The following is a 12,455-nucleotide window of genomic DNA, read 5'->3' as shown; positions in this document are numbered from 1 at the left end:
GAAGCGCAATAAAGACATTCCTTCACTCACTGTAGTAGATTTTTTGTTTCAGATTTTTCTAACAGCCATTATAATTTTTAAAATGACAATTTTACCTAACTAATCTATTTATTCAATGTCATTCCAATTAAATTACTAAAATTTATTTTACTAAGTTAGAAAAAAATAATAACAAAGTTCATTTGGAAGTGCAAAAGGTCCGGAACATCAAAGAAATCAAGGAAAAAAATGTAAAGGAAGTAGATTCAGCAGTATCAGACCTTAAACCATATTATAAGGGAGAGCATTGTTGAAATGTAAAAAGGATAATTTTGATCATTTTAAATTAAAATTTTCTTGTATAAATAAAACCTATGTAGCCAAGAATAGAAGGAATGCAGAAAATTAGGGGAAAACTTTCATAGATAATTTCTCAGAGAGGATGTGATTGTGTTAGAATATTGTTGTGGTATAGGAAATGATGAGCTGGTTGATTTAGAAAAACATGGAAAGACTTGGATCAATGAAGGAAGATGCTATCCACTTTCACAGAAACAGATGACAGGCAGAAATAAGCATAGTATGGTCTTACATATATGTTTATCAGTGTGTATATATATATATATTATATATATATGTCCATGTTTATAGATATCTATGTATACATATGTACATATATATCCATTCTTAATTGTAGCCTTCTTTAGAATGGGGGGAGGGGCAGAAGGGGAAAAATAAAGTAAAAAGTACACAACAGAGAACAAAAGAAAGCCAACAAGGAAGCAAAGAAAAGCTGGGCAGCTTTGAAAACAATGGGTAGTATTTGTTATATAGGTTTTCTTGAAATGGAAATTTACTGTTTTGTATTGAATCCTCTCTTATGGTCTGCTGTGTCCATGGCAACTTTTTTTTTCTTTTCTCTTTTTGTTTTAAAGTTTAAAATTTACAATTTATAAAAAAAAAAGAATGAATGCATAGAAAAAATAAAATTCTGCACAACCTGGCCCTTTCTATCTCTCTACACCCTTCTGTACATTTCAACCATCTTGGCCTATTTGCTGTTCCTCACACACAATGCTCCATCTCCTATCTCTGTCCCTTATCTATTCTCCTTCCCCACCTCTCCTGAAGTTCTTGGCTTCCTGCAAGACTCGGTCAATCCCCACCTTCTACAGGAGGCCTTTTCTGGTTCCCTCACCTACTAGTGCCTTCCCACCCAAGGCTACCTTGTGTTTGCTTTGTATGTGTTTTATATATACTCTTGTACATATTGTCTCCACTGATAGAATGTTCTCTCTTTGGGGGCAGGTTCTGTTTTTAATCTTTGTCATCATATTCTCAGTACCTAGCACTAACCTGGCACATAGTAGATGCCTGATAAATGCTTGTTAAATGATTAGTTGATTGATAAATGTAATGAAATAATACCACATCATGAGAAGTGACAAATACGGAGAATCCAAAGAAGCATAGGAAGATTTATATGATTTGACTCAGAGTAAAGTAAGAAGAATCAAGAGAACAATATACACAATGACTATAGCAATGTAAATGGACAAAAACAAAATAAAACAAAACAAAAACAAATCTAAAAACTGTGTTAATTATAAAGACCAAGTCTGGTCACTGGAGGAAAGGAAAGAAAGGGAACAAACATGAATCATGAACCTAATATGTGCCAGGCAGTGTGTTAAGTGCTTTACAAATTTTATCCAGAAAATGTACTTCCCTTTTTTCACTGCAGAAGTGGGGTACTATGGATAGAGGAACTGCATATGTCTTTAGACATAGTCTAATGGTTAAGTGGTGCAAATGCTATTGTGCAGGTGAAGAGAGGGTTAATTACTCTCTCTTTCTTGCCCCCACTCCCAAGAGGGCTTCACTATCCTTTCCCAGTTCCATCCCTTGTGCAGAACTATCTATTCATTACTGGAAAATTTCTGGAGAGTCACCTCACACTAGCAACTCACTAGTGTGTTCTAGGCCCATGAAGCTGTTAATCTTGTTTGCCAAGGTTAGGTGGCACAGTGGATACAGTGCTAGGCCTGGAGTCAGAAAGACCTGAGTTCAAAACAGACCTCAGACTCTTACTTGCTGTGTGACCCTGGGCAAGTCACTTAACCCTGTTTGCCTCAGTTTCCTCATCTGTAAAATGAACTGGAGAAGGAAATGGTAAACCACTCTGGTATCTTTGCCAAGAAAACCGCAGATGGGGTCACGAAGAGTTGGACATGCCTGAAACAACTGAACAACAATCCGGAATCACATTTTTTTTTCACTGTTCTGAAAAGTTATAGAAATAGGAATCAATAATTCTTCAACTCCAAGCCCATGCCAAGAAAGGTTCCATCAGTTACATATTTCTTCTCTTTCTTTCTGTCTCTCTCTCTGTGTCTCTCTGTGTCTGTCTATCTCTGTCTCTGTCTGTCTGTCTCTCTCTTTCTCTCTCCCCCTCTCATTCTCTTCTTTCTCTTTCTCCCTCTCCTCTTACTTTTTCTCTCTCAAATCTCCCTCCTCTCTTCTCTTCTCTCACTCTCTCCTCTTCTGTCACTCATTCCTTTCTCCTCTCCCTCACTCTTACTCTCTTTTCTCTCTTCTCTCTAACACTCTCTTCCTTTACTTAGTACTTCACTCCCCATTTCCTCTTTCTCAGCTGCATTTGAGTAAAGAAATAGATATCAGTAATACAATGGTTAACTATCTTAGAGAAACCAGCTTTTAAAACAATAGAGAACTGGAAAGCAAAACAAACTCTTCAGAAATAGAGATTAGGAAAACAAGCTCATCTCCAGAGAGGGCAAGAATAGGAGAGCAAAGCAAAGGTAAAGATCTCCATTTTTGGTTTCCGCAACATGAACAATTATTTAGCAGCAGGTGTTTATTCTGTGTAGATCCCATACTGCCTCATCACAGTCCCTCTGATGGCGACTCAACTTCTGGTCACCTTCCACGTCTCTTGTAGTCATGGGAGCAAAGCCACCGAGACTACTCCAGCTTCCCCTGGCCTTCTCTCCCTCCCTCCCCATCCTCCAGTTTGCTCCCGGTCTATCTCACGAGCTCACCTCTTGCTCCATGCCCTCTTCTCTCCCCACCTCTCTCTGAGGAATGGGAGGGACTAGGTTATGAGCCTCAGGATTCTAACAACTCTTGTGGGGCTCAAATAGAAGAACAATGAGTAAATTCCTACTTACCCAGGGGGCATTGGTCTTTAACATCCTGTTACAACAGCTGATGGGGTGATTAGTTTTGCTGAACTACTTTTCCCTCTTTCTTTCCTTTTCTTTCTCTTTAAATCTTTATTACAAAAGATGGCTCTCTGGATGAGGGAAGAATATTTACAAAAATGAATGTGATGTAAAAACAAAAAGCACCATAAACATATCAAAATTAAAATAAAGTAGAAGAAAAAGAAAGGAAATATTATAGTAAGAAAAGCAACAATCAAATATTTTCTGCATAACAGGAGACCATTCTCTCACATGTAACTTGTGGTCCAGGACTCCCCCAAACTTCAGATCACACAGACTAATGAGGCCCAATCCTCGAGGTTTCCCAAAAGGGTCAGTTTCTCTCTTTGGCTTTTTATGCTAAATTACTTATTATGTCAAGATGATAATTGTAAAGCACTTAGCACAGTGCCTAGCACATAGTAAGTGCTATATAAATGTTAGTTATTATCATTATGCTCCCACTTGATGTTTGCTCTGGGAAGATTTCCAAGTATAGCCTATGTCTCCAAATGTGGTTTCTCCAAATGTGGAAAGTAGGGTTCCAGCTCTACACAAATACTTGAGGTAACAAAGGAATAGGGGTAAATTACAGCCTTTATTTTACCCCACAGAAAATGTAGATTAAAAAGGGATCTCACAGAAGCCTCTACATGGGTATAGAAAATACACACTGTCTAGGTTTAGAGTTGGGAGAACTGGTTTAGGTGTGAAAGAATTCACTTAGACCTTCTCTGCAGCCATTGGTGATGAGTTCAGGGTGGACCCCAAGAATGTTAAGGTGCTACCTGAAACGATGAGGAATAGACAGGGGGGTCCTAGTGTCCTGAAAGAATTCACTCAAACAGTCTCCAGGTTAAAGAAAAGCAATTGTTGGGATGATGCACCCAAGTGGGTCTGCTCCCTATGAGGCAGAGCCCCAATGTGCTCTACTCCACCTAGGAGGCAGAGCATAGGCCGCAGGCCCTGCTCCCTTAAGGGAGTAGAGCGGCTCCTGCTTCCCATAGGAGGCAAAGGCGGTTAGCCAGGTCAAACGTATGGTTTAAATACAATTTTATGGAATAGAGGGAATGGGACAAGAGAATGTGAGGAGCAAGCATGACTCCAAAATGCCTGGGATATCAGGTAGTCCACAGGTGATAAGCAAAGAGAACAGGAAAGGGGAGGGGATGAGCTGTTCTGGAATTGAGAGTGCTTTGTGAAAGCACACAGAGCAGTGGGAGCTTCAATGCATAGTCTTGTTTGATCACTATTCTGGCTGGTCACATCTTGTATCTTATCTCCTATCTCAAATCCTGCTTGCTCCATCTGCCTCAAGTATTCTTTTCTACCTCATCACACATGACATTCAAAAGACTCACAGGATCCCATAATCCAATAATAGAAAAACAAAAAAACAAAAAAAGACTCATAGTAGTTTCGCTAAGAAGGAAATAAATTTGGGAATGCCAGTATGGCGAGTTAACATTTTGGTGGATCCCCTACTAAGGCCTATCTCGTCTTTCTTAAATTTGTAGTATGCCTTATAGTTTGAATTCCCCCTAGAAAGCAAAAGGATTTGCTCACTGTGTAACCAGCCACTTTCCCATGAGGCCTGTGCTGTCCAAATCCTTCACCCAAATAGAAAAGGAATGGCCAAGTCCCAACCTTTTTCCACCCCCACTCCATGGTGTGACTTTAGTCCTTCAAATTCAGGAACCACATGAATGAGCTTCTTCTTTCTCCAAGAGGCACACCTCTCAGTTCACACAGCTGCTCTTCCTAGAAGGTCCAACGATCCCCAAACTGTGTAATTCTGCCCTAAGACTGACACTGCCTGCAAAATCTCCTTCCTCTGGCTAGAAGGCTAGATTCTGGATTCACAGTCTCAAAAATCATCCTTCTCTGGCTAATAGGCTGGATACCAAGACTCTTAAACTTGGGGTCATTCACAAAGCCATTGCAAAGGCTGGTGTTGCCTCCTCCCTGCCCTCCCCCCCAAACTCTCCTTTCTTTGATTGGAAAGCTAGATTTTAAGATCATACTGGCTAGGTGCAAGGCAAAAGGGGAGAGAACTATTCCCAATAAAGTGACATTGCCACACAGTAATAGCAGCCCTGGGAGGGGGATAGATGCCAATGGGGAATAGCATGGGGATGTCATCACTCCTCCTCTCCCCCCCCCAATATCTCCAGTTCCACAGACAAGCTAGTGGTTCAAACATGGCACCACCTAAACACTCTGATCTCATTCCCAAGTCACTCAGGGCTCAAACTTATATAGATTTTTAGGCAAAGAACTGACTTGGCACTAGCACACCAAGTATTATTGCTAGTTATTAATAATATTATTATTAATGAATATTATTACAGGATAAATGGGAAATAATTAACAAAGGGAAGGCACTGGAATTATGAAGGGCTGGGGAAGGCTTCCTGTAGAAGGTAGGGTTTTAGCTGAGATGTAAGGGAAGCTGGGGAGATCAGTAGTCAAAAGCACAGGAGGGAACTCTTTCTAGGCATGGGGGGACAGCCAGAGAAAATGCCCAAAGCCAAGAGATAGAGCATCTTGCATGGGGTAGCTACTCACTGGTTCAAAGAGTATAGGGTGGAAGTAAGTAAGAGGAGGAAGTAAGTAAGTAAGTAGGAGACTGCCCTGTCTTTGTGGGAGAAGGCAGTGGGGGAGTCTGGACTTCTGAAATCAGGGTATTTTCTGAATTGCCTAACAAGGAAAGAGGGGCAGAGATGCAGGAAACTGAACTCTAACTATGCCCCAGTGAACAAGTGGGTGGGGAAGAGGCAATGCCCAATCTCTGGGTTAGCTGAGCCTGTAACATACATTCATCCTGGGTGCTGGGAACTGTACTAGTCAAAACAGATTCACTGGCTCCCATCAGGAAATCAAAATTCTACTCCTCTGCATGGGATGTTGAGGTTCAGGAATAATGTCCATGAACTACCTTCTCAGGCCACATGTCTGTTTCTGCCATGTGCTTCTTCTCCAGGGACTGTGTCATTGTCTCAGCTACTGACATCTCTTGGGCAAGGAAAATCTACTTTCAGGAATTCTAGTCTTTGACCTATTCTTAGACAGTTGTATGACTACCATGTAGTTTTGTTCCAAGACCACCATTACCAATTCCTGGGCGGGGAAGACTACATATGAATAGGTTTCCAACACCTGGAACATAGGACTGCTTTGCTGTGCTCTGTCTTATTCTCTGAATAGGGAAAAGATGAAAAGGCGTATAAAGTAGCAGGCTTCAGAGAGGCCCCTTGTATAGAGTAGGGGATTGGTTACCTACCCTCCATTAGTGAGGTATTATGGCTGTTGCTGCAGATAATTCAGGAAATTTTCCTAAATGTACAAGTGCCTTCCCCCTACTTTGACCTAGAATACTCCTGGGTCTAAAATCTAAAATAATGTACATGCAACATGTCATAAATTTATCTCAAACTGGCTCTTACGTCCCCACCCTGAACTCTAGGAAAATCTCTAAGTCTAGCACCTGTCTCATTTACTGTTAAGAATCTTATCTTCATCCCAGCCATGCATGACCCAAAAGGAAAATACATTCATATTATGGCTTAGAAAACATTTACTGCATGAAATAGAAAGATAATAAAATACAATACTGAAACACTCAAGATGTTGGCCTGCTGCCACATCTAAAGAGGTGAACTTGGCGCGCGCGTGTGTGTGTGTGTATGTGTGTGAGAGCTCACACATGCTTATGTAAAATTTTTCCCCCAATTACATTTTAAAACAATTAAAAAAATTTTTTTAAAGTTTTGAGTTCCAAATTCTATCCTTCCCTCCCTCCCTCCTTCCCTCCCCTCCCCAATCCCTGAGACAGTAAACAATCAGATGAGGAGGTGAACTTTGATTCAGTTCTCAACGTCACCTTGGTCAAGGTTTGCTCTGGGAAGCAACTACCCAAGACCTCCCCCTGCCTACAGATACACTCACACACACAAACACCACACATCTTGGAGACTGATTTCACCTTTGCAATATCTCTTGAATACATCCCCTTCTCTCCTCTGACACTGCCACCACTTTAGTGCAGGCCCTCATCACCTCATGCCTGGACTACTGCAATAGCTGCTGGTGGATCTGCCTGCTTCAAGTCTCTCCCCACTCCACTCTATCCTCCATTCAGCCACCAAAGTGATTTTCCTAAAGCAAGTCAGACCATGTCACCTTCCTACTCAATATACTCCAGTGGCTGCCTATTGCCTCTCGGATCAAATACAAATTGCTCTGTTCAGCATTCAAGCCCTTTATTAGCCTAGTCTCCTCCTACTTTCCCAGTCTTCTCACAGCTTACTCCCCAACACATACTCTTCTATCCAGTAACTCTGGCCCCCTGGCAACCCCGTGAACAAGATACTCTATCTCTTGGCTCTGGGTATTTTCTCTGGCTGTCTCCTATGCCTAGAAAGAGCTCCTTCCTGTACTTTGACTACTGACCCCTCCCTGGCTTAAGTCTCAGCTAAAACCTTACCTTCTACAGGCAGCTTTCCCAACCCCTCATAATTCCAGTGCCTTCCCTCTGTTAATTATTTCCTATTTATCCTGCATATTCTTCACTTTACATATATTTATTTGCATGTTGTCTCCCCCATTAGATTGTGAGCTCCTCGAGGGCAGGAACTGTCTTTTGCCTCTTTTTGCATTCCCAGGGCTTAGCACAATGCCTGGCATATAACAGATTAGTAACAAATGTTTATTGCTGATTGATGGTGACCTACCATATATAAGTTACCACTCTCAGCTCCTCAATCTTCCTTGTTCCTAGACTTTAGCACCTGTAATCCCTTGGGTCTGACTGTTTTTTTCAGGGAAGTGCTGTCCCATGCTAGGGAGTCAGACTCTCGAGAAAAAGGGGGAAAACACAAGTAGATATTTCCAAACACAATATATAAGCCTATATAGGCCTGAATTTCTATATGGAGCTGGTAGATGTCCCAGGCCGGCTTTTGGTATTTTCAAACATAGGGATTGTGTATATACCCTAGGAGTCTTTGCAGCTGAGGGAGTCAGCAACAACAGATGGCATTTATACAGTACTTTAAGGTTTACAAAGCACTTTACCTATGTTAACTCATTTGAACTTCAGGACAACCCTGCAAGTTGTGTTATTTTCATCCCCACTGTATAGGTGAGGAATCTCAGGCACAGATAGGTTAAGTGACTTGCTCAGGGTCATACAGATAATAATAAGTGTCTGAGGCAGATCTCAGATTCAGGTCTTCCTGACTCCACATTCTGTGCTTTCTTTACTGCACTACCTAGCTGCCCAGAAAAGGAGACACCTCTAAGTTCATCCCTGTCCACTCCCTCCACATTTCTCCATCTAGATTGAGGGCCACCTCATTCGGAGACAGATCTGGTGACATATAATACAGTGCCTTCATACACCCTAACCTTCTGAGCTATTATCTAACTCAGGTGGTCAGTGTCTCTACAACTGATGTACAGCCTCTTCTCTTCAGAATCCAGTTAACTGACTGCTGCCATTTCCATCCTCCTGCTCACCAAGGAGCATGACTAAGTGTCCTTTCAGCAATAGGTGAGTCTTTATATCCTCTCCAAAATCCTTCACCAAAATCTGCTTGTGTTACTAGTATACCACCCTTTTGGAAGCCATTTGCCCAACTCACGCTGCTCTGGCAGATTAGGTCTGAATATATCCCCTTCTCTCCTCTGACACTGCCACCACTTTAGTGCAGGCCCTCATCACTTCATGCCTGGACTACTGCAATAGCTGTTGGTGGGTCTGCCTGCCTCAAGTCTCTCCCCACTCCACTCTGTTCTCCATTCAGCCACCAAAGTGATTTTCCTAAAGCAAGTCAGAGGGCAATGGCTACTGCTCTTTCTAGGTTCTAAGGGTAACTCTAAGGGCTTGCAGCTATTAATATGCTAGCTCCTGAGTTCCTATATGGTATGTCCCCCAATGTTAATCAACCAATAGAACTCTATTAGCTTCTAGAAAATGGTATTTACTGAGAAAGTATAGCAAGGACTAAAGTTATAAATCATCCCCCAAACTGAGGCACATTTTTCCTTTGCAAACACAAAGTCCCTGGGGAGAGTGGGCTCATACTTAAATAGTAGTGAGGCATGTGTAGAGATCATATGTGGCTAAAGGATCTCTCTCAACTCCTGGTCTCAGAAGTCCTTTTCTCCCTTCATGTAGTCCTCATGGTTTCCCTTGGGTGCAATTCTTTTTTTTTTTTATTAATTTATTTTGATTTATCAACAATCACTTCCATAAGCTTTTGAGTTTTAAATTTTTCTCCCCCTCCCTCCCCAAGCCAGCTTGCAATCTGATATAGGCTATACATATACATTCCTATTAAACATATTTTTACATTGGTGATGTTGTAAGGAAGAATTAGAACCAATAGAAGGAACCAGCAGAAAGAGGAAATAAAACAAAAGAAAAAAATAGCAAATAGTATGCTTCAATCTGCATTCAAACTCCATAGTTCTTTCTTCGGATATGGATAGCATTTTCCATCATGAGACTTTCGGAGATGTCTTAGATCCTTTCATTGCTGAGAAGGGCTAAGTCTATCAATGTTAGTCATTGCACAACATGGCTGTTACTGTGTACAATGTTCTCCTGGTTCTGCTCACTTCACTCAGCATCAGTCCATACAAGTCTTTCTAGGTTTCTCTGAAGTCTGCCTGCTCATCATTTCTTATAGCACAGCAGTATTCAATGGGTGCAGTTCTTTGCTGGGTTCCAAGGATTGGTGCTTTTCTAGAATCCAAAGCTGTTACTTCTCTGCAGTGGGAGGGTTCATAATCCCTGAATAAATCTGCTGATGTCCTCCAGTAATTGGTCTTTCCACATTCATCTTTAGGGGCTTCTTTTGTAGTTGACTACTACCATGCTGGTGGACTCTGCTACTGTCTGGTTGGCATTAAGACCTTGGATGGTTTTGATGGATCTCCCAAACTCCCCAGTAACCTGTACACTCCCAAGTCAGGTTACATACTCTCCAAAAATCAGGAAAGAAGAAGCACAAAAGAAATAGAGGCACCATTGTGGGGGGAGGGGAGAGGGGGGGAAGCAGTTGGGGAGTGACCAGCTCCTCCCCACCCAGCAGTTCAGAGCAATACTCTTCCCTCAAAAGCTGCAAGGGAAGATTGCAACAGATGATCTGTTTTAACTTCTTGTAGGCACATTCAGATCTAGCTCAACCTCTCCTGAATCATCAATCCCTCTGGCTTGGAAGCCAATTAGGAAGTTCTTTATCATTACATAGTATTAACTCTTAGTCAGCATGGCCAAAAGAGATTTGGAAGTTCCACATGTTGGACTAGCAGCAAGCAAAAAATACTCATGCTCTTACATAATCTATCAGGAAGGATAAATCTGAGTATGCTCCAAGATCTGGGCCTTCATTGACCATTCCCATTCTACACCTGTCATTCAAAAACAAGGGTGGTAAAGAGGATTAGTTCAATAACAAAATGTTCACCTATGCTGATAGTACACTCTTGGGTGGAAGTTTTTAAACTTTTAATTGCATTTCCATTTGGCTACAGCCAGCTCCCTGAATGTCATACATATCCTTCACTGCTTCCATAGTTACTCATCTCTAGCTGGCAACATATGATTTGGTGCTGGTCAGAATATAAGTCAGTGGAATGGGCAGATGAAAGCTGTTTTCTCTTTGTCTTTCTCTATCATGAGCATCGGATTATATCCACTTCACAGATCCAGCATTTAAAATCGATGATTGCCTAGCAGACAATACAATGCATCTTGATTTTGTGGCACTGGACAGCCTTTCACAATTATCGACGATTGCCTTTCACAAGAGAACTAAAGGAAACTTGTTCTGGGAGTTTACATACGTTCCGTTCTTCCTTGTCTTTTTCTGTACTACCCCTATGTGCAATCAGTCCATATGCACTGCTGGACTCTATGATGATACCATTTTCCAACAATTCTTTCAAATAGTTTCTGAGGTCTTCCCTCACAGAGAAATCTTCTGGATTCATTCTCAGAAAGGTCGGGAGCCAATGAGATGGAGTCTGTGAGATGCTCCTTGGATGGTTCCTACATCCCTCTATAGCAGTGAGAACATGCCTGTCCTGCCGGGCTTCTGCCTCAATGGATTTCTGCATTTTGAGGTATGGGAGAGTCATCCAAGTCTAATTCCTCTGGCTCCACTTCTGAGTCAGAGGAACCAGTGCTCATGAGATGTCATCTGCCACCATTTCCTTCTGTGCCCTTGTAAGTTTCTGCAAAGGGTACATAGATGGTCAAGGTCTTATGGGATTGAGCCCCAGTTTAACACTTGAAGTATTCTGCTGATCCATTAAATAGACAAGAGTTGGTCCTCGTGAATGTCAAAACTCCAGAGACATTTTCCAAATCTGCCTACACCAGGGCCAAGGTATCAACCTTCTTGTCATCACTAATAGCTTCCTTAAAAAATTTCAGACTTACTTTGCTATAGCTCAAATAGGGATAGTTCTTATCACTTAGTCCAAATGCCAAGCTCTTTTTCATGGGATATAAAGTTATTTATTGAGTGTCTCAGAAAATTACTGGAATACAATGGTCATACATTGTATAAATATGAATTACATTGTATGAAGCATCTTTTTGGATGACTAGTTTGTTAGCCAGAATCTGTCATGGAACAAGTCACTATCTTACCATTGTCCTTTTACATTTGTTCTATGAACTTTTGCATGGTAGGACAAAACCCTACTTCTTGTAGTGATACAATAGAGTTAGGATAGAGGTTCACCCTCTCTACACTTATTAAAAACATCTTCGGTATTACCCCAATGTCAGACAAGAGGGATGATGTACATGTACGCTGTTTCCACGTGATTTTGATAGCCTGTGCTAGGTTTCTTTATTTTGGAAACTTTTTGTTTCATGTAGCTTGGAAATTGTGACTATTTAGGATGGCAGCATCTACATATTTAAAATACTGTTCTTAAATTTTTATGGACAAATGTTATATTTGGGCAACTGTAGGCAACACATTGGTCTGTTATAATGGTATGGTTCCCATATAATTTATTGGTTGAGTTCTCCAATCTATTTTAAGTTCTGCATTTGCTATTATTATCCCCATTTTATAGATGAAGAAACTGAGCCAGACAGAGGTTAAATAACTTGCCCAGGGTCATACAGCTAGTTAAGTGTCTGAGGCCTGATTTGAACGATTTTATATATGTTGCATGAATGGAATACAATGGGATCCAGTGTCCAGCATAGACTGGTACTCC

This window comes from Vombatus ursinus, unplaced genomic scaffold (genome assembly GCF_900497805.2).
Source record: "Vombatus ursinus unplaced genomic scaffold, bare-nosed wombat genome assembly UNPS02012319.1, whole genome shotgun sequence".
NCBI lineage: Eukaryota > Metazoa > Chordata > Mammalia > Diprotodontia > Vombatidae > Vombatus > Vombatus ursinus.
Note: the sequence above shows the minus strand (reverse complement) of the source record.